The 20333-nt window shown below is 43.9% G+C and overlaps 1 long non-coding RNA gene across 2 annotated transcripts in view; it reads left to right on the forward strand.

Moving 5' to 3' along the window:
- LOC309658261 overlaps positions 1–20333 on the forward strand; it is a 477588-nt gene that overhangs the window by 444953 nt on the left and 12302 nt on the right. The gene's annotated exons all lie outside the window — the stretch shown is intronic.

Genomic DNA, 20333 nt, shown 5'->3' on the forward strand with positions numbered 1-20333 from the left:
AACTTCAATACCACTAAATGTGAAAATATTCAGTGTATATGGTGCATATGGTGCCCTGGGGTAAGAATGAAGAAGGATCAGTAATAACCTGGAGTCACCCAGGAAGACTCGATAGAGAAGGGGAGGTGCCCACTTTGGGCTCAAAGGATGGCCAGGGCCTGCCAGTTCCGAGGAACTGGCAGGCCCTGGCCACGGAAAAAACAAGTGGTGGGATCAGAGAGAATGGTGTCCATTCTCTGCTATCTTCAAAAGCCAAGTGCACACATCTGGCTTCCTTGCAATGGCAAGGTAATTATAATAGGGATGTTTGTTTACATTCCTTATTTTAAGTGTCACCTGGACCCCTTATTGCACTCTACTCCTGGCCTGGAGGTATAGTGTAAAGTTTCTATCATCCTAATCCAACATTTGAAACGTATCATCTTGTGTTAATAAACCCACACTTGATAGCACGTGGTTGGTTAATAACAACTATGCATTCTTCTAAGGGCCTTTCATCTAGAGATACCAAAACACTTACTGGGCACTTAATGAACAAAACTAACCAAGAAAAACATAATCACATTTCATAAGCACAGAGACCTGGGTACATTTCCCAAAACTTCCGGCAAGCCTGGGGCACCGCTCAGGTGTCCTGGCTCCACCAAGGCCCAGTGCTTTCCTAACACAGCCTCTTAGCAGTTGATTAATTTCAGTTACATGTAAGCAATGGAGAGTTTTTCTCTTTGAAAAATATTCTCCAGGACAGTCCTTTCTATTGGGAAACTAGCCACTACAAATGCATCAAATGTCCTAGCAAAAGAGCTCAGGACGGGGCACTGGGAGCCTGGGCCCTGGGCCTACCCAGCCCTGCTATGTGACCAGTAACCTTCGGCAGGGCACTGGACCCCATCAGTTCTCCCAACTGCCTTCTCCCCTGATGTCCCTCCTCAGCTCAAAGGTTGGGAAGCTAAGTAATCACTTTTCCAGTTGCTCTTGCTGCCCAGCAAGGTCATGAGACCCAGTTCTGGCTCATGAGATATAAGAAAATTCTTCTGGGGGTTTTCCTGTTAAAAGACAGAGCTATGGCTTACATCTCCCTTCCCCTCCTTCTTCCTTTCTTCAGCAGATGAAATTTAAGAAGTCTCAGAGGATGCCTTGCACCCAGGATAGAAGCCATCATGCTAAGACAGGAAAGATAAAAAGACTCTGGGACCCTAGTGAAATCATCAAGGAACTGAACCAACCCCTGTAAGTACCTACCCCAGACATCTTGTTGTGTTAGAAAAGCAGACTCATATTTGTGGTTTTTTAATTGTGGTAAAATATACACAACATAAAATTTACCATTTTAACCATTTTTAGGTATAGAGCTCAGTGATATTAACTACAGCCACATTGGTGTACAACAATCACTACCATCCATCTCCAGAACTTACTCTTCTTCCCAGACTCTGTACCCATTAAACAACAACTCTCTGTTTTTAAAATAGAAAATGAATAAACTGAAAATTGAATAAAGACATTCTCCTAAACATTCAGATCCTCATCTATGAGAGGCTGTCGGCCAAGTCAGAAAAAGGAGCCAGGCCAGCACAGGAAGGAACTGACATCAGAAAATCTGGTTCTGCCCCTTACAGCTGGCACAACGCTGGGGAAGGCCTGGAGTACTTGATTTCCAACGATGCCAGGTTGGGTCCTGGTGATACCCTGCCTGCCTGCAGAGAGGTAGCCATGGTCAGGAAGCCTGCCGCAAGGGCAGCCTGAGTGTCAGGAGGATTCACATGTCTTGGTGTGTGTGTGTTGGGGGGTGGTCTGGGCAAGTAGCTCCCATAGGGCAGACACCTTTGCTGTTCCTTCATTCACTCCACAAACATTGTTTATCACTCTGCCCCTGGCACCATCCTCTATTTTCTGGATACAGGGGTGAAAAAGACCTTGCCCTCACATGGTTTCCAAAGGCTTAAGCTTTAAATTCTAAGCACTGGAGGTCACTTCCTGAGGGTTAAGAGCACTATGAAATGAGATCACCGGTTTAATGGGATTGGCACGATTCCTGGTCCACAGTAAGTACCCAGAAAATGGTAGCTATTTCCACTGACTAGCTCTGTGATTTTGAGCAACCCAAGCCCCAGTTTCCTCATGTGTAAAATGGGATAATAACATTTCCTATTTCACAGGGTAGTTGTGAGGATTAAATGGAATAACACTTAGAAAATGCTTAGAAAAATACCTGATCCAGGCCTTCCCTGGTGGCGCAGTGGTTAAGAATCCGCCTGCCAATGCAGGGGACACAGGTTCCAGCCCTGGTCCTGGAAGATCCCACATGCCGTGGAGCAACTAAGCCCGCAAGCCACAACTACTGAAGCCCGCACGCCTAGAGCCCGTGCTCCGCAACAAGAGAAGCCACGAAAAAGAGAAGCTTGCACACCGCAAGGGAGAGTAGCCCCCGCTCGCCGCAACAAGAGAGAGCCTGAGCACAGCAACGAAGACCCTACAGAGCCAAAAATAAAAACAAATTAATTAATTAATTTTTAAAAAATACCTGATCCATAGAAGTACTCAATAAAAGCTTGGTGTTAATATTCTTACCATACTACTTATCGCCTGAAAGAAGCATAACTCTAGACCCTGTGTTTTTGGGGGCTGGGGAGATGAAGGAGTCATTGTTAGGAGGCCCCGATGTCTCTAAGAACTAGGTTGGGAAGGAGGCAGTATTAATCAGCCAATGGGGAAGAAAGAGACAGCTCAGTCCCTTGAGAGTAAAAAACCTCTGCAGTGTAGAATCCCTTTCTTATAAATAAAATTGCCCAAGATGCAATGAACCCAGTTCTTGCCTTCGGGGATTGTACAGTCTAGAGAGAGAGAAAAAGGGGACAAACATGGTAGAATATATTAAAATATAGCCTGGCTGGCATAAGAGCACGTGCACCCTAAATATTTCTTTTTATAAAGGTTTCCAGCTCCTAGGAAGAGGCTGTCATTCCCTTTCACCTTCCTGGATGCAATAATTTGGCATAAATCTACCAATTCACCTTACCTATAAATCAGATCTTAATCATCTCTTTCCATTTCATTTCAGTACGGCCCCTCTACCAGGACAGAATCTGTGAGCAAAATGTATTTGGACAAGATTACTCCAGAGGCTCATATTATACCAAGGAAATGAATTCCCTCTCTCAAGCTCATAAAATGCAAAAATAAAATCAGCATTCGGGCCAAAGAGGGAGAAGACCAGGTACGCATACTGAAAAGCCTCCTTCTGCAGGAAGCAGAATTGATTCGCATTTTCCTCCACGCAGGCCTGGGTCCCGGGGCCTGCGGTCGTGCTCATGCTCTCACCTGGTGGGTGCCCGTGCAGGATGGGCCGCAGGGCTCTGCAGCTGCTCGCTAATCTCCCATCTCCTTTCCTGAGGAGCACAAACCGGCTCTCCCCTGCCCTTCACTCCAGCCCACCTGGCGTCTTCCCTGGCTGCTTGCTAACCTGAGCAACGGGGGCTCCAGGGAACTGAGCATTCTGCCCATGGCCCTGGAGTTTGAGGGAGAGGGAAAGTCAGGGGGACAAATCTTAGACAAACCACAGTGTCCAGTCAGCTGTCCTTCCCACACCCACCACCCAACACTCAAACAGGTGGGATGGAGTTAAGATGGCAGCAGGCAGTGCCTGGACATAGGGCAGAGTGGGGGGGGAGGGGGGTGTGCATCTGGCCCTGGGCTCAAATCCCCACACCCTACTAACCAGTGATGTGCCCCTAGGCAATTCCTTAATCTCTTCCTGCCTCAGTTTCCTCACCTCTAAAACAAGTATGCTGGCAGTGCCATCACCTCCCAGGGATGCTGTGAGGGCTACCCGAGACCAGGCTCGGAGCACCCAGCACCCAGCAAGTATACAACAAATGTTAGTTGCAGTTGCTGTTTTTCTAAAGTCAGGCCAAAAATAAGCAGTCCTAATGCCACCTCATCTTCCCTCCCCATGGAAATGAGGGCAGGTTTGGGACATGTACACAAGCCTTCCCATTCTAACTCATAAATCTATGTCCTCCCCCCCACCAGCCCTCTCCTGGGTACACTGCCAGTACACAGCAGTGACATTGCCCCCAAATTACAGCACCCAGAGCAACACTGCATTTCAACAAACCATTGCATGGGTTTCCACTCAACCTTGTGGAACATTCTCCAGCAGTGGCTTGCCCTTTTCTCTGAAATCCCTCTTTTTTGCACTTTTGGGGTCCTTAGAGGCTAACCAGACCAGTGGTTCCCTAACTTGTTTGAGCCAGGATCTCTTTGTTCAAACGGAAATCTTAAATGAATTTCCAACATACAAGGGGACTGGGGAGGATGGGTACCAAAGGGGCTTTAATTGTGTCTGCAGTGTTCTAATTCCTTACAGGAAGGATATATTAGTAGATTTCCTGCATAATTAAAAATTAATTTTTTTATAAAGTCCTACATGTAAAGCAAACAAAAGCAGAACTGCTCTGACTGAAGCTTCCTACCCACTCAGTCCCACCTCCCTATTCACCATTGAGAGCCCTGGGGTGCCACCTCAACATACCTAAACTCTGCAGGATACAGTTTGAGAACCTCTAATTTTATAGGTGAGGAAACTGAAGGCCAGAGAAGGTTGCTGCCTTACCCAAGCACTCAGAGCCTGATTAATGCCAGAGCTCACGCTTGAATTTGGGTCTCCTGACTCCCATTTTGGCAGTTCCTGTTATATTAAGTTATAATTTCCAGAAGAATGGTATTAAAATGACCAGCCTATTGCCAGAGAAGGGCTGTACATTAAAACCTGGGAGCTCCACAAGCACTTTAGTACTAATCAGTTTCTCAAAATAGTCACTGCGCTCCTTGGAACATGGTGTCCAGGACCCAAAGAGCATCCTCTGCTTCACTCCTTGGGAGAGTGGAAAACAAACGGCAAGGGCGTGTACCCTATCAGAAAAGAAAAGTCAGAATTTAGGCTGCCACAGTACTGCTACTAGCCTAGAGCACCTTACTGCTAATAAGAAAAAACGTGTCCTTTCCCCTGGGCAGGCACGGCCCCATGCCAGGATGCTGGCTTACCAAGTGGAGAACAGGCTAGATTTCAGCCCTTATTTGCCCCCTAGACCAGGGACCCTTGTGCAGGACACAGCCTGCCCAACCATACATGGCAGCCCTTGTCATAGTGAGAGTGCTTGGAGTAGAGGATATTGAAGGAGAGGGAGAGCTTTCACTCATTCATTCATTCAGCCAATAATTGCTAGGTGTTTACTGTGCCAGGTGCATAGGTGCAGGAGAGAGTACATGAGCAAGGTGGGCAGGTCGACTAAAAAGCGGCTTGAGCAATAACGAACAATTAGGGCAACCTAAGAAAAAGCCTGGAGGTAAGTTGTGGTGGGACGTAACTCAGTAATTCAATGGTGTCATCAAGAACTCAGACTCCTCTCAACTCTCTTCTCCACTAGCTCCAGTGTGCTGGCTTTTGTCCTCACGTGTGCCCCTCGAGATGGCTTCTGCAGCCCCCAACATCATGTCCTCATAGCACCATGCCTGAAGATCAGAAAGGCCGTTCTCCTCTAAGTTTTTTTTTTAATCAGAGAAGACATCTTTCCCAGAGTCCTCCGGCAGATGTGCCCATGCCCTACCTACAAGAGAGGCTGGGAAAGCAAAAACCTGGCATTTTCACCCTCTAAAGTGAGAGGCAGGCTCTGATAGCAGGAAAGTAGCTGAGAGTGGGAAATACTTATTGGTGAGGCAACCAGCAGTGCCTGCCACTGGAGCAAAAGGGAGGGACACAGAACCTAGATTTGAAGGTGGGCATCTGTGATAGGCAAAATAATGCCCCCCCCCCCAAAGATGTCCATGCCCTAGTTCTTAGCACCTGTGGCTATGATGAGATTATCCCAAATTATCCAGGTGGAACAAGTGTAATCACATGAGCCCTTGAAAGTCAAAAAGATGGCACTAGAGGGAGAAGTCACAGACTTTTGAAGAATGAGAAGGGTTTGACCTGCCATTGCTGGCTTAAATATGGAGGGGCCACATTTCCAGGAAAGGGGAACCTCACTCCTACAACCACAAGGAACTAAATTCTGCCAAAAACCTGAATGAGTTTGGAAGCAGACTGTTCCCCAGAGCTTCCACAAAGGAATGCAGCCCTGCCTTGTGAGACACTAAGCAGAGAACCCAGCCAAAACTACCTAGACCTGTGACCTTCAGATCTGCACGATAATAAATGGGTATTACTGCAAGCAGCTAAATATAGGCCATTTGTTGCAGCAGCAATAGAAACTAAAACAAGATCCCAAAGTACCCAGGCTGTGGCTTTAAGTATTAAGAGGAATTGCCAGGTGAAGCGACTAACATGAGCACAAGTCTGGAAGAGGGAAAGACATGTTTGGAAACCCGCAGAAAACTCATTTTAGCTGAAGCAAAGTAGGGGAGGAGGAGAAGGAAAGGAGAAAGATGAAAAATAAGGATAGGGAGATAAGTAGGAACTAAATTAAGTGGGTCCTCAAATATCAAGCTTGGGCTTCATCACGATGACAACAGAAAGTCATTGAAGGGTTTTAGGCAGAGAAGTGATGGGGTCAGATTTCTGTTTTTACCAGTTCACTCAAGTTGCTACATGGAGAACAGATTGGGAGGTGGCAAGAGAGAAGCCAAGAGGACCAGGTAAAGGTCACAGTAGTGGTCCGGGTGAGAGATTGTGACAGTTTGGACTGGGAAAATGCTGGTAAGGGATGGAGACGAGAGGACTACTTTGAAAGAAATGATGGAGAGAAATGACAGGGCCTATGGGTTGGACATGAGTGCTAAGAGAGAGAAGAATCAAGGATGCAAGAATGAAGCCCATTCATTCATTCGCTCATCAGGTCGTTATTAGTACCTTCCACAGTACATGGTCCAAGACTGAGCTAGACACAGAATGTTGCCTCAGAATAAACAAACAGTCCTTACTTACTGTTTCTGAGAGGTTTCTGACTTGATCAATTTGGTCACTGGTGGTACCATTCACTGAGAGGGGAGGAGGAGGATTGAGTGGGGAAGGAACAAAGTTGAGGGAATAAAGATGATGAGTTCCACTTTACATCTGTGGACATATATATGGGACAACCAATTGGAGCATCCAATAAACTTTGGATATATGGATCTGGAGCCTGTAAGTGAAATTTGGACTGGAGATAGGGAGCTGGGGATCACCAGCATATAATACAAGAAAATTAGCTTCAGTCGTTCAGAAAACAATGCCTATGAGGAGATGGGTTACGAATTGGGAAACGGTGATTTGCTTTCAAAAGCTTTCACCTCCACCTTTTTTGCCTTGGGACCAACCCTGAATGAGAGACTAACTGAAAGCTAGGACTATCTTCTTCGTCAATTTATGCTGGCTGAGCCCGGCACCAAGAAGCCCAGGGGTGCTCAACAAAGGTTAATTGAATGAAGGAATGACTCAAGAAGGCAAACAAATGAAACCCAGTGGGCAATTCTCAGATTCTTTGCTCTAAAATAGAGAAAATGTTTGCTCTCCACTTTTTTTTAAGTAGCTCCACTGCCCCAGAGTGCAGTCTCCCATGTATCTAAATGACTGAGTTTAATCCCAAATATTTGCTTAAATTAGTTGCTCACTTTCAAAATGGAATATCTCCTTAATGACTAACACTCCTTTCTTGGGAGAACTCGGACATAGGAAGTTCAGTGTTTCCAAGGAGGCAGACATTTGATTCCACCAGACTGGGGTGGTTGTGGAGGAATGGGTGGTAAGGAAACAGGGTAGGGTACCCACGTGTGCACTTGACTATTTTTCATCTCTGGAATTTATATATGATGTATAGAGAGAAATTAATCAAAGGTAACCATTTCACATCTCATAAGAAATCTTTGTCATTGGAATCCAGAAGTGTGTGCAGTGGATAGGAACATGCTGGTGTCAGACTATAGAGGTTTTAACCCACCCCGCCATTTGCTAGCTGTGTGACCCAGGGCAAGTTACTTACCCACTCTATGCATCAATCCTCTCAGCTATAAATTGGAAGCAGTAATAACACCTTCTGCAAAGGGATGGGGTGAAGATGAAATGAGATAATGCATGTGAAGAGCTCAACGTTCTAAGTTCTCAAGAAATGCTAACTAGTGTATTAGTTTGTTAGGGCTAATGTAACAAAGTACCACAAACCAGGTGGCTTAAGCAACAGAAATTTACTGCCTCACAGTTCTAGAGGCTCGAAGTCCAAGATGAAGCTGTCGGCAAGATTGATTTCTTCTGGGGGCTGCAAGGGAGAATCTGTTCCATGCCTCTCTCCTAGCTTTTGGTGGTTTGCTGGCAATCTTTGGCGTTCCTTGACTTCTGCTACATCACCCCAATCTCTGCCTTAATCTCCACATGGTGTTCTCCCTGTGTGCCTGCCTGTGTCCAAATTTCCCCTTTTTGTAAGGACATATTGGATTAGGGGGACACCCATCTCCAGTATGACCTCACCTTAATTACATCTGCAGTGACCCTATCTCTAAATAAGGTGACATTCCTGAGAGTATTAGAACTTCAACCTGTGAATTGGAGTGGGGGACAAAATGCAACCCATAACAGCTAGTATTACTACTGTTAACATTATTACCATGCTCAGTTCAGATTACCAAGTAAATATACCTATCTTTTTTTGAGTTTTTATTTTGAATTCATTTCATAGAAAAAAACTGCAAAAATAGTATAAGAGTTGCCTTATAACTATGACCCAGCTTCTCCTAATGTTAGCTTCATCCATAATCTTAGTACAAGTATTTAAACCAGGAAATTAACATTGATACAAGACTATTAACTAATCCATAGATGTTATTCAAATTTTGCTAATTGTCCCACCGATGTCCTTTTTCTGGCCCAGGATCTAAACCAGGATCCAACATGGCATGTAATTTCAAGTCCCCATCATCACCTCAAATCCAAATTCCTTGGTCTTCCTTAATCATTCATTATCAGTACATTTTTGAAGAGCAGCTATCAGTTATTTTGTAAAATGTCCCTCAGTTTGGGTTTGCCTGATATTTCCTCGTGATTAAATGTGGATTCTTGGACTTCCCTGGCAGTCCAGTGGTTAAGACTCCACGCTTCCAATGCAGGGGGCATGGGTTCAATCCCTGCTTGGGGAACTAAGCTCCCACATGTTGTGGGGCATGGCCAAAAAAAAAAAAAATGTGCATTCTGCATTTTTGCCAAGGATCCCACACAGTGATATTGTGCCTTCTCAGTGAATCACATCAGGTGGTCCTCAGAGTTGATGTACCAGATCCTCAGGACTAGTGATGTTAACTTCAATCACCTGGTGTAGGTGGTATCTCCCATGCTTCTCCACTGTGAAGGTTCTGTTTTTCCCTTGAGAATTAATATAGCTATCTTGTGGAGAGATACTTTGAGGCTGTGTTAATATCCTCTTTCTCATAACACTTTCACCCACTAATTTTAGCATACAGTGATGACATCTGCCTGCAGCAATAGTTTTGCCTAATGGTGATTTTCTATTTCCATCATTCTTTATACATTAATTTGAATTCTACCATAAAGAAGGCTTTCCCTTCTTCCTATATTCTTTTTAATAAATTTGAGGTTATCAGAGGCCACTGAGTTAACTTCCCAGGATCCTTAGAATCTGATTCTTGGGTCTACCCATTTCTGAGGTATTCACTTGCGTGCCTGCATAAAGAAAAAAAATCTCCTTTATTTTGCATTTCAACCTCATGATTTCAGTTCCCATTAATAAAATCTTTGAAGGAAGAGTGTGCTAAATGCCTTGTAGGGTGAAGAGGATGTTTAAATTATTCAAGAGAACTGCTTTTATACAATTTGGATATACCCATTTACACATAAAAATTAATGCTAATTAGATATAATTTTCATCTATTCATTAAAAGAAATCCCAAGGCATTCCAGAAATCCTTAGTTAGCCTAATGTCATTCTAGGTACTTGAAAACAAAATTGCTTTTCTTAAAAAACGAAAAATCATGACTTTGTCTTTTATGAAAACATTTATTAGCACCAATGGTGGGGCCTGCTGGCTCCTCTTTCCAAGTACCCACCTCCTTTCCTTCTCCTAATCAATCAGGCATTCATTCAACAACCACACACTGAGAACCTACTGTGTGCCAGCCTCTTCTCTAAGTGCTGGGACCAAAGTGGTGAATAAAAAGACCTGAACCCCTGCCCTACAGAGCTTCCAGTTTCATGGGGGAGATAAACTACAAACAAAATAACAAATCCTGTAAGTGGTAGCTGCTTCAAAGAAACATAAAGCCGAGAGGGAAGAGAGAATAACAGGGGCAAGGGAACCTCTATTCAGATGGTGTCAATGAACAGGATGACCTCTCAGATGAGGTAGAGGAGGTAAGACTTGACAGAGACTGAAAGAAGTGAGGGAGAAGCCCGGGGTGGGGGAGTGGGGGGATGGAGAACATTGTAGGAAAAGGAGACGCAAGTGCCCTAGGTCTCAGTTCTGTCTTAGGAGCCATGATTGGGCTGCATTTGCTAGTGGGAGTGGTTGTTGTGTGTCCATCCCCAAACTGGTCCATTTTTGCTATATATAAAACAGTCTTCTTCTGCTAAGTCTTAAGCTTTTTGTGCCTTCCAATTTACCCCCCACTTAATTTTTTTAACATGTAGTTTTGAGTATCTTTCCTCATCTGGAAGAATACTTTATATAACTAGATAGATAGATAGATAGATAGATATTAATATATACAGATACACACATACATAGAGAGAGGTCCTTTTTTTGTTGATTGACAACCGACAGCTTTTAAGCCTTGCCTCTCCCTCTTACCTCTGCCCCACACGCACATCTGGGCAAGCTGGTAAGAGAGCCTGAGTGCTCCCTCCTTTGGTACAACATCGGAACCAAATTTTGAGTGAAGGTTCACAGAGTGCACGCGCGCACACACAGCCCTGAACTGATCAATATTACAGGCACTGACCACACGTGGCTACTGAGCACTTGGAATGTGGTGAGATGTACTATACATGCAAAATACGCACTAGGCTTCAAATATGGTATGAAAGAATGTAAAATATCCCATTAATAATTTTAATGGTGATCATCTGTTGATATGATATTTTGTATATATTAAGTTAAAGTACTATTTAAATTCATTTCACCTGTTTCTTTTAACCTTTTTTAACGTGGTACTAGAAATTTTAAGATTACAAGCACAGCTCATATTTGTAGTTCATCTTCTCTTTTTGTTGGACAGCACTAATATATACTAAAGTGATAACAGTGGGTATATCTTTTTTTAAAAAATATCCTTCTTTCGACTTCTCTGTATTTTTCGAACATGTATTTAAAAATTAAAAGACACTTTCATGCAGTTGTTATCAGTGGAGTTAGTGGGGGCCGCTTAGGGGCTTGGAGGAGGAGTGATTGCCCTGCTCAAAAAGTCCAGAAAGTAAAAATATTTTCCAATCAGCCATAATCCAAAACTGAAGTCCATCCTCTGTCCACACAAGCTCTGTGAGGGACAGGCAGCCTCTCTGTAAGCTTTGGAGGACGTGACTTTCTAATGGTGATTCTAGAGTCTGCAAATGCATTGATGTGCCCTGGCCTATAAGCCCTGGGTCCTTAGAGGCAGAACCTGCTAGCGCTAATGCGCTGCTGTCATAGGAAATGTGAGGCATGGCTGTCCCACTTCCCTGTGCGCATCCCTGGCGTGGCCATTTGTGTTTGATCCAGTCCATGGTCAACTCCATACAAGCCTTCAGTATTCAGATCCTTGTTCACAAACCATGAGGACCAAGCTTGGGATGCTGTCTAGGCACAGACCATCCTGCTTTGCAAGGTAATGTTTTGGAACAAACTGTGCAGACTTAATCATGCAAAAATGTTATTGTATTGAAGAGGTCAGAATTCAAAACATGCTTGCCTGGCCCAGCAACTGAATATATTGCTACCAACTCTCACCCCAGCCACTTGTACTTAGACAGGCTGCTCTTTCTACCGGAAGAATGGATAATAAGAGAAGATGGAGCAGGGGAAAAAAGTGTAACCAAGCAGGACCCTTTGGGGCCTTCCCCCATATCCTCTGCTTTAGCTCCTCTCTGAAGTACCTAGATAACAGTATCTAATGCACATTTGAAATCGCTAGGTGGCATTTAGGGGGCTCAAAGAAGCTCCGGTCCTTTATGTCTCAGTGCAGAAAGAATTCAGTGAGAGGCAAAGTGATAGATAAGAAGTGATTTATTAGAATAGGACGCTTTTGGGCTCTCCTGGTGATGCAGTGGTTAAGAATCCGCCTGCCAATGCAGGGGACACGGGTTCAAGCCCCGGTCCGGGAAGATCCCACATGCCGTGGAACAACTAAGCCCGTGTGCCACAACTACTAAGCCTGAGCTCTAGAGCCCGTGAGCCACAACTACTGAGCCCACACGCCACAACTACCGAAGCCCGCATGCCTAGAGCCCGTGCTCTGCAACAAGAGAAGCCACTGCAATGAGAAGCCTGCGCACCGCAACAAAGAGTAGCCCCCGCTTGCCACAACTAGAGAAAGCCTGCACGCAGCAAAGAAGACCCAACTCAGCCAAAAACATAAATAAATAGGACACCTTTCACAAGTGGGAGGGTGAGAGGGTGCCGTGCCCTGAGAACTTAGTGGGCTACAGTTTTATAATCAAAGGAAAAGTAGGGAGAAGGCCACCTTCTTCCTCATTCTTGAGTAGATGTCACGCTTCCATCATCAGCTCCTCCTCCACGTCAGGCAGGGGAGTTTTCTTTTCCTTACATGGTCAAGCTGGGACTGTCATGGCACAATTGAAATAAGCAAAAAGGCAACAACATACGTTAAAAATGGCAAGTCATCTCAGGTTTTAGTATACTGTCACCTTTTCCTTATATTTTTTTCTGGTGTGCGCAGAGGAGCATGTCCTAGGAATCGTTAACTTACTAGCTCACTGGGCAGGATGTGGGTCTCATGCCACCATTGTTTTATTCTTTTGGGGCATGTCTCATGCTTCTGTTGCATGGTTTTGTTGCTAAGCAAGACTGCTTGGTTTTGTGGTTAAGCTTTTTTCAGTAATCATTAATTTACAGGGGTCTCCCATACTTTTTTCTTTAATTACAATCCCTTAGGTGGGATTAACTATTTAATCACCTACTTTTTCCCTTTACTCTGTCCCTATCATATTCACTGAGTTGTTTTACAGATGTTAAAACCCCACCAAATGAAAGAAATTAACTACTTGATGACCATGAACACGTAGCCCCCAGACCTACTGGAGCGTAAGGATTGATAATGTTAACCCCTGTGACACCACCCTGTTACCTCACCATCAACCAGTCAGAGAATTGTGTACAAGCTGATCGCATACCCTGGGACACCCCTCCTTCACCCTGCCTTTAAAAATGCTTTGCTGAAACCCATTGAGGAGTTTAGATCACTAGCTGCCCTGGACTCCTTGCTTGGCACCATGCAATAACCACAGCACTTTCCTTCACACAACCTGGTGTCAGTAGATTGGCTTTACTGAGCAAGCAAGCAGACCTAAATTTGGTTCAGTAATAAAACAAAATGGATTTAACTGGATCATGACATGAAAACTGCAAATGTTGTATCACTTTTCAGAAAAATTCACTACCTGCCTTCAAATGCTTTTGCTTTGTATATTTTCTGTACATAAATAAATTCTGAAAATTAAATCTGAGTAATTTCAATTTTGTAAATTTTGAAACTGAAACCGAGCAGGACCCTGTGGGACCCTCCCAGGTACGAGTCCTTTCTGTGTCCTCCATTTCTCGTTTGTAGGAAATAGGCTTCATTCAGCCTCCTAGACTTTCCCTTAGTTCCAAAAAGCAGATTCAAACAGTTGCTAATCGGGAAAGTGAGGGAATGCAGAAACAAAGGAGGTGCAATCAAGAAACAGTAATGCAGCTGTTAAAGCAGGGTCCTGGTTCCTCCTCAAGGGATATACATAAGAATATCTTTAAATTCTTCTGCAGGAACTAAGGCCTCCACCCTGGTGGAAGATGGTAACTATACATGCTGAGACTCCAGACTGGTTGAAACCAGAAAGCTGATGATTGACAATCCTGGAACACCCCCTATTACCTCACCAGCAACCAATCAGAACACAGTTACACACCCTCCAGCCCTCACCCCAAATTTTGCCTATAAAATCTTCTCCCTGAGGGCTTCCCTGGTGGTGCAGTGGTTAAGAGTCCGCCTGCCAATGCAGGGGACACGGGTTCGAGCCCTGGTCCGGGAAGATCCCACATGCCGCGGAGCGGCTGGGCCCGTGTGCCACAACTACTGACCCTGCGCTCTGGAGCCCGTGAGCCGCAACTACTGAGCCCACGTGCCACAACTACTGAAGCCCGTGTGCCTGGAGCGTGTGCTCCGCAACAACAGAGGCCACTGCAATGAGAGGCCCGTGCACCGCAACGAAGAGTAGCCCCTGCTCGCCGCAACTAGAGAAAGCCCGCGCACAGCAACAAAGACCCAACGCAGCCAATAAGTAAATAAATAAATAAATAAATTCTTTAAAAAAAAAAAAAATCTTCTCCCTGAAAACCATTGGGGAGTTCGGGTTTTCTGAGTGTGAGCCACTGGTTCTCCTTGCTTGGCCCTGCAATAAACCTTTTGTAACAGGGAAGAGCAAATTCTGACTCCGTGTTGGTTCTGTTTCTTTTACTTTAACCTTTGCTTTTCGTTGCTTTTTATTATAATCACTGTCTATAGCCATAAGCATACATAATGGCCTGCCACAGGGAACCCTGCCCCTCTGCCTGACTGTTAAACTAAAAGGCCTTTGTTCAGCTCACAGAGAGACATTCTGACCCTGCCCACCTGTGAATGGCTGCAGAAAAGAAGAAATTAATACATCCCCTCCCCAATGAGGGCCAAGTGAGGAGATATTTTGCAAGATAAATGGCCTTCTTACTTTACTTCCTCACCTCCTCCCCCTCTCTGTTCTATAAAAGAAACGGGCATCCAGACCCCAATAAGATGGTTTTTTGGGTACACTAGTCTACCATCTTCTCGGTCTGCCAGCTTTCTGAATAAAGTCGCTATGCCTTGCCTCAACACCTCGTCTCCGGATTTATTGGTCTGTCGTGTGGTGACCAGAGTGAACTTGGACTCAGTAACACTTTCTCTGCCCCAAACTCTGGCATTTCAGTTTGTTTGGCCTCACTGTGTGTCAGGCACACAAACTAGTGTTCGGTAATAAAACTTCATTGGGTAAGAGAAATACTGAGTACTGGCCCCCAAAAGGCTAATATATACCAATAAGGAATTTGTGAGTTTACATTCAGCCCTAGATCTACAAAAAAGAAAACATTTCACTTTTAAATAATGAAAAAGTTATTCAAATACATAGAAACAAACTCTCATATTAGGCTTCACTTTTCTAACTCTATAAACTGAAGCTACTACAATTTAAATATCAAGGGTTTTTTTTTTAACAGCTATAAGGAGTATAATTTACACACTATGTAACTGACCACTTAAAGCATACAATTCAATGGCTTTTAGCATATTCAGAGTTATGCATCCATCACCATAATCAATTTTAGAATATTTCCAATACTCCAGAAAGAAACCCAGCACCGCTTAGCCATCAGCCCCAATCCCATTTCTCTCCTCCCCTGGCAGCCCTAGGCAACTACTAATCTACTTTCTGCCTCTGTGGGTTTGCTTATTCTATTTCATATAAATGGAATTATATGATAAGCAGTTTTTGTGACTTCCTTCTTTTCCTTAGCATAATGTTTTCAAGGCTCAAACATGTTATAGCATGTATCAGTATGGATTCTTTTCATTGCATTGCACTGATATGTCACATTATGTTTATCTATTCATCAGCTGATGGACATTTGGGTTGTTTCCACTCTCTGGCTATTTATGAGTAATGCTGCTATGAATATTCATGTACCTAATTTTAAACTTAAGTAATTCTTGCTTTAGGGCTTGGATGCATCCAAGGAAAGTGAGTATAAAACAAAATTTGCTTTATCAGTGATTGCCACTCATAAATCATCTTTTCCCAAGGAAAACATTCCCTAACAGCCTGATTTGAAGGCATCAAGAAAGTGCCTCTGAAAACTGTTTGATCCTTTAACAGATTCAAATACACACATATTTATTGCATGGCTACCGGAAGCAACATACCGTTTATGATGGACTGATAAATTTGAAATATTAAACATCCCCCCCCCCCCACCGCCCCAGTATTTCTTTGCACTTCTTGCTCTTCTCCCTCATTCAGCCATTCATTGCCTTGGGGAATGGATACCTCAGAGAAGAGCAGAGAACAAAGTAATTGGCTTTGGGCTTTTGAATCTCAAAAGCCATGCAACAAACTTGGGAACATAGGTGATGAATTAGATCAAAGCTTCCTCCCAAGAAGATTAGGTTCTTTGGAATTGAGGAAGAGGGAGTGTATGAGGAAAAATGAGCCCAGGAGGGGAACATGGAGAACTCCATGAAGGTTCTTGAGATCAGAGAGCAAAGTGAATGCATGCCTCACTTCTCAGGTAGTGCCCACTAGGGGTACCATGATCTCAGAGAAGAAATGTCCATGTGGTGTGCCTAGGCAGAGAGAACCTAGACAGCCTCCCAGAGTCTTCCCTTGGCTCAGCTTCCTCTTCTGTGAAGGGAGAAGGCTGACATTATGAAGTCTGCTGAGAGTGGCTCTGGGGTAGCACAGGGTTTTAGCTTCACAAAGTGATTCAAGGCTGAGGAAACGCAGGAATTCTGTGCATTCAGCAGAAATACGGAGCATAGCAAGGAACATCCCTGGACCTGACTTGGAACAAGGGTTGAGGTAGCAATGACCCATGTGGACCAGTGACCAAGGTCCAGAGTAGATTTCTGAGACTTTAGCAGTTACCAGTGTGGCTAAGTGACAACCAAAGACCAGACCCCTCCCCATCTTAATCCCATGCCCCAGGAATGTTGTCAAAATCCTTATTCCCTGGGTCACAAGATTGTATCCCTTTTCTGGAGATGGCCTATCTGTTTTCACTGGCCCCTCCAAATTTGGCTACCTTCCTGTCCTCGCATCTGACCTCACCTTGAGAGGGGAAGGAAGGGAGAAGGGTGCAACCATTAAAAGAACGACAGAGCTATTAAGAAAAACAGGATACAACAAAAACTGGTTAGAACCAACTAGACCCAAGACGGCAGAAGATGTGACTTCCAGTAGACTTTGAGCCTCATTATATGCTCATTGTAATACATTAGCATGCTAAATGACACACCCACCAGAGTCATGACAGTTCTGAGGCTGACCATAAAAGGCCAAAAAGTGGGCAGTGGCCCAATTCCTGGAAATCCCTACTCCTTCCCTCAAATAATTAGGATATTCCTCTCTCTCATTAGCATATGAAATTAACCAGCTCATAAAAACTAACAACCCCATATCCCAGGGCTGCTCTCGCTTTCTGAGACAGACCACATTCTGCCTATGGAATGTGTATCTCTCTAAATAAACTTGCTTCCACTTTGTTTTGGCGTGCTCTTGAATTCTTTCCTGGGCAAAGCCAAGGACCCTCACATGGCACCCATTCTAGGGACTCACCCAAGACAAGCGACATGACCATTCTCTCGCTCCCCCTTGTCCTGCAACATACTCACCCTCCTCCCTACTATATTAGGTCCTCCTATAACACACACCCCATACTTGGAATTATTTGTTTAATGCCTGTAATCTTTGACTATGAAGACCATGAGGGAAGGTAGCATATCTGTCTTATTTACTCAGCACTTAGCACAATGTCCGATATGATACATAGTAAGCTGTCAATTAATGGTTGAATAACTTTTTCCTACAGGAACACACAAATGTACAGAATATACACAGAAGGCTGTTGATTGCAGCACTGTTGGTAATAATATAGATTCAAATTAAATGTCCATCAATAGGGAAGGAGTTAAGTAAATTAGAGTAATTAGACTTCCTCTGTAATATGGAATAATTTGCCTAAGCAAAAATAATCAGAAAGAAAAAAAAAAACCTTAAAGTTTATTTCAAAGTCAAGTTAGATATTATTCCTGAATTTTGTACTGCCTTAGATAATCAATGCCATCACCATCCTCCCCATATCACATAGACAACTGACTTGACGCTCTCCTTTGAAAAACACAAGTTCAAAACTTGAAATTCTGTATACTCTCATGAGTTCTTACAAGGGTCCCCATGATTGAGGAAGATTGTAAGCATTTGTCAGGATAGCCATTGGTTATCACCAATGATTGTCACCATCATCATCACTGACATTTACTGAATGCTTACTATGTGTCAGGCACCCATGCAAATACTTGCTATATGTTATCTTATTTTGAATCCACATAACCACCCTTATTTTTATACCAACTTTACAGATTAGGCTCAGGGACTGTGGCAGAGACACCATAAAATAACTCAACGATTCTACCTCCTGGTGTTCACACATTTGTGTAATCTCCTCCCCTGAATGTGGGAGGGACCTGTCACTTGGCTCTAACAGAACATGGCAAATGTGGTGGGGTGTCACTGCCGTGATTACCTCATGTCACATAAGACAAATCTGTTTTAGCAGGCTGCACTCAGAGACTCTCCCTGCAGGTTTGATGAGGTAAGCAGCCATATGGGAGAAGCTCATGTGGCAAAGAATTTCGGGAAGCCTCTAGAACCTGAGGGCAGTTGACAAGCACCAAAAAGTGGGGGACTTCAGTCATATATTCAGTCATACAGCCTCAAGGAAATGAATTCTGACAACAACCTGAATGAATTTGGAAGCAGATTCTTCCCCAGTACAGCTTCCAAATAAAATCCAGCCTGTCAGATACCTTGTGGCAGCTTCGTGAGACCCTGAACAGAGAGGATTCAACTAAGCCACGCTCAGACTCCTAACATCATGAGGCACTAAACATGTGTGGTTTTAAGCCACTAAGTTTGCCGTAATTTGTTATGCAGCAATAGGAAATAAATACAGAAAGGTTACGTTTCTTACCTTAGACCCCACATAAGTTGTGGGACTGGATATCCTACCTGGGTCTGTCGACTCCCCTGTTCGTCAGGGCCAAGCCCTGCCCCGCTGCATCTACGTGGTGCTTTCAAGATTGTTTCAGATCCAAGAATGGGGATCATCAGAAAATCTACAAACAACAAATGCTAGAGAGGGTGTGGAGAAAAGGGAACCCTCTTGCACTGTTGGTGGGAATGTAAATTGATACAGCCACTATGGAGAACAGTATGGAGGTTCCTGAAAAAACTAAACATAGAACTACCATACATACGACCCAGAAACCCCACAACTGGGCATATACCCTGAGAAAACCCTAATTCAAAAAGTCATGTACCATAATGTTCATTGCAGCTCTATTTACAATAGCCAGGACATGGAAGCAACCTAAGTGTCCAGTGACAGATGAATGGATAAAGAAGATGTGGCACATATATACAATGGAATATTACTCAGCCATAAAAAGAAACGAAGTTGAGTTATTTGTAGTAAGGTGGATAGACCTAGAGTCTGTCATACAGAGTGAAGTAAGTAAGAAAGAGAAAAATAAATACCATATGCTAACACATATATATGGAATTAAAAAAAAAAAAGGTTCTGAAGAACCTAGGGGCAGGACAGGAATAAAGACGCAGACGAAGAGAATGGACTTGAGGACACGGGGAGGGGGAAGGGTAAGCTGGGATGAAGTGAGAGAGTGGCATGGACATATATACACTACCAAATGTAAAATAGATAGCTAGTGGGAAGCAGCCGCAAAGCACAGGGAGATCAGCTCAGTGCTTTGTGACCACCTAGAGGGGTGGGATAGGGAGGGCGGGAGGGAGACGCCAGAGGGAGGGGATATGGGGATATATGTATACGTATAGCTGATTCACTTTGTTATACAGAAACTAACACAACATTGTAAAGCAATTATACTCCAATAAAGATGTTAAAAAAAGTTGTATCACCTTTGGACATCATCTAGAAGTCATTCTTCTTCACCATTTGAATAAAGGTCACCTTTGTCTTCCATGAGAAAAAAAAATGTAATCTTTAAAAAAAATAAATAAATAAAATATATAACCAACAAGGGGAAAAAAAAAAGTTGTTTCAGATCCAAGCCTGCACTCCAAAACATGACTCAGCTGAGTTCCTCTAATCACTCAGACCTTCCCTGTCTTGGATCACCCAGCAGACCTCACTACTTTCTCATGCAGGCTACAGCTGCGTGATGGAGCAATAATAATACGGGCCCATCTTGGGCCCTGTTTGATAAGTGTCAGTGATTAGTGGCCCTGGAAGGACTTCCTAGAGATGTGGGCTCCCATGCACATTCCCTTGGCCCCACAGTGGGGCTGGATGTGGGGATGCTTAGTTACTCAGTGAACTGGACGGCAGCAGGC

Source organism: Balaenoptera physalus, assembly GCF_965194825.1.
Source record: "Balaenoptera physalus genome assembly, chromosome: 3".
NCBI classification, from domain to species: domain Eukaryota; kingdom Metazoa; phylum Chordata; class Mammalia; order Artiodactyla; family Balaenopteridae; genus Balaenoptera; species Balaenoptera physalus.